Genomic DNA, 3,810 nt, shown 5'->3' on the forward strand with positions numbered 1-3,810 from the left:
CCATATATGTCATAATCTCATAAATGAAACTCATGCATCCATCAAACCTTTCATGCTACATCATCTTTAGCATTGTACATCATATCATCCATCTTAACATTCAATGCATATTGATTCACCCACACACCCATAAGCTTGAGTGATTGAATGAGATTTGAATAAAATCATTAAAAGGGTTTATCTCCCTTTGATGAAACTTATTGTATAGTAGAATATTTACATACGTAGAAGATTCGTAAACACTTTAAAAACATTTGCATTCAATCATCTAAAAGAGATATAGTTTCAAATCAAATTTAGAAATCACTTGCATTTAAATCCTTTGAAATCTTTGATTCAAAGCCAATTGAAAATCCTTTGCATTCAATCCTTTGAAAGACATCATCAAATAATGCTTCTTCATGCATCATTAAATCATCACATTAAAAATCATACTACTTTATCATATTAAAATGCTTGAAAAGATATATCCACTGTCCTAATTAGAGATTCGACCTTTAACTCTAATCACAATCTTTATATGGTGATTTCCTCAGAGTTTTCAACTGTTCCTAAGATTCAACAATCATAACAATCAATATCTACACTTAAGATTTCGTAATACCCATTCTAAGCATTTTCAAAACTAGTCGGATTCATCTAAAACTAATTCTTTGGCTTAAATCCATTGCTACCTAGCATAATAAATGTTTAAGAACCCATAAATCCTTATGTCGCAACGTGCAGGTCTGGGAACCCGACTACTAGACTCAAAAAATTTAAGAGTCGCCACCAATCTTTTTTTATCTAGGTGCAATTGGCCACGTAATAAATTTTTTCTATTTGACGGAGTCTTAAATTGATCTTTGGTTCTTCTAAAAAATAATAAACTGGTCTGCGAATTTTTAGAGCTGGGTTCGGGAGTACGGGTACATACAAGGAAGGATTAGTACCCTTGTGATGCCCCGTTCCATGAACGGTAGCATTTAATCATATGTTATCCTACTATAGCCTAAACCATTGATTCTATTCTTATATTTCCCTAATTATTGTTTATTTACTTTATTTTTTATTTTATTAGCAAATTAAAACATTTTATTCAGTGTTACGAGTGTGACGTGCACATGATGCAATTATGAAATATATGACATAAAATCTTGATAATGCCAAACGAAAATCTTTCATTGAGGATATTTCTCGAATCTGCCCATCATTCTGGTGGGATTTGAGGATATTCTCTCACTTAGGGAATTACTCGAGAAACTTGCTTTTCACAAGTTTAATGAATAAATCTTATCATCGGGGTAGTCATTCACAAGTAAAAACAATATTTTCGTGATTGCAATCCTTAACACGAGCAAAAGCCTTTTATTAAGGACATTCTCCGAGCCCTTCCATCATATTGGTGGGACTCGAAGGTATCCTTTCACCTAGGGAATTTTCAGAAGGAACTCGCCTTCGTAAGCTCCTTCGAAATGTCCCATCATCGGAGCTTAGACTCGCACACGTAAGGTCTACATGCCATGACATTTAAATGCGATGATAATGCATGACGCACTACCAACTCTTACGTCCACTATTGATTATTCTCGATATTTATTATTATTATAATCTTACTATCTTTAAAAATTTTATTATCATTGTTTATTTATTTATTATCTTGAAAATCTTTATTTTATATAATCCTATATTTTAAAACTACATATTTTTTCTATTCCCTCTTGTACTTGTTAGTATTTCTATTTTCATTAATTTTTGTTTCCTTTGTTTTTATGCTTTGTTTGGTTAGTAATTAGTTTAATAGGTTTTTCATTTACTTAGGATTGCAAACATCAAGATTCAAAATTAAGACTCTCCCATCGTACTGGTGGGATCTTAATCAAAATTCTTTACCTAGAAAAGTTCATTCGGAATTGTGACTTCTCGCATTCCAAATGAATATTCTATCATCGGTGCAATAATGTACTATTCCTATAATTATTAATATTGAAGTATTTTTATACCAGACTTATATACTTCCCTAACTATTAATGTTGATCCTAAATATACATTTTATTATTATTATTATTTTTAGTACTTGGCTATAAATGTCTAGTTTTTACCTACATCTATTTTTATAATCAAGTATTCCACTGTATTATTATATACATGTATATTTTACTTAATCTACCTTTCTATGAATAAATACCTTTTCTATTTTTTTAGTATGTTTTATCTTTTATGACCAAATAAATTTTATTTTTACTTGCTTACTAACCTCTTGTGATTAAATATATTTTTAAATATATTTTTTTCTACTTGGCCTATCCTTTTCTTAAAACTAAATATTTCATTATTTGTTATATTTTTCATCTATCTAAACTGATTTCTCTACAACTAAGCATTTTCCTATTCTTTCTTATTTAAATTATTTTCTTTTAGTACTAAATTGTTATTTATTTTTTATAACTTTCTACCTAAACCTATTACCATCTATTTTCTTTTTATATGTTTTACCTATCTAAACCTAAACATTTATTTATTGTCTATTTGTAATTTTTTATTTTTTTTTCATTCAAAATTCCTAACATAATATCATATAATTTTTTATGTATTCTCTTTATTTTCTATACATATACCTATATTCTATCTAACTAAATCTATTAGTTTATTATCAAATATTTATCTATATCTCTATTTATAGTTTTCTGCTTTTATATTTATTATTATTTTCTTTCATTTTTTTCTTTTTTAAAACATTATATAAAATTTTTTATAATATTTCTCCATGCTATTTAGATTAATCATATATTTGTAGTAACAAATTTCTACCTAAATAAAATAAATCAACCCAATAAACTCAACCTAAATAATTTTACAAATGGATCAAAGAGCAGATTGTACCTTTCTTAGGCTAGGATTAGCCCAAGACAACTAGTGAAGAAGAAAGCAGGCCTACTGCACCAGCCCACCGAATCTCTTTCAAAACACACTGTCTAGTGCTTCAAAGGCCATTCAAACTACTCCGTTTAGGCGCAAACTTACTCTTCTTTCCTTTCCCCAAAACGACATCGTTTATTAATCATTAAACTTAGGTATAAAAACCTTTTTTTCTCCCTCTTCTCTCATTTTCCCTCTTCACTTTGTCTCACTACTCGACGACACTTTTCCTTCTCTCTACCCAAAATCTCTCATTTCTCTCTCAAATAAAACCTTAGCCCTTCAAACTTTCAAACCCTTTCAAAGTTGATCGGTAGCCTTCTCTTATTATTCTTTATACAACTGCTCGAATACCCCCAAACAATAACAAAAAATCTTCCACCCTATGAAGAAAAGAAAAAACCCAAAGAAAACCCCCTATTGTTACCTATTTTTCTTTTTCTTTTCCATGTTTTTGCTTTATTTTTATTTTTTTGCTTTTGATTGTGGTTTTCAACTACTAGTAAAGGGATTCTAAGGTTTTTAGTTGTTAGGTTTTTTTAAAAATAGGATTTTTTGGTTGTGTGGTTTTTCTAGCTGCTGTGTTTCTAGGGTTCCTCAGGAAAAGTTCCTAAGGTTTTTGGTGGATGCTATGTCACGACCCAAATTCCGGGCCATGACTAGCGCATGGGCCCAATGGACATAGCCCACTAAGCCCAAGCAAGCCTATTTATGTGACTTGTTCATTATTCCATCAAAAGCTGCTAAGTCACATTTCATAACTTTGAATCAAAACAATATTAAACATTGCCAACTTATAGTGGTATACCTGTCAAACCCTATTCTATAAAATAATTATGACGTCATTTACATGCTCAATAGAATGTTTGCATGTTTAGGAAGTTCGAGGAATCGTTAAAAGACGATATTGCC

This window comes from Theobroma cacao, chromosome 8 (genome assembly GCF_000208745.1).
Source record: "Theobroma cacao cultivar B97-61/B2 chromosome 8, Criollo_cocoa_genome_V2, whole genome shotgun sequence".
In the NCBI taxonomy this organism is placed as follows: domain Eukaryota; kingdom Viridiplantae; phylum Streptophyta; class Magnoliopsida; order Malvales; family Malvaceae; genus Theobroma; species Theobroma cacao.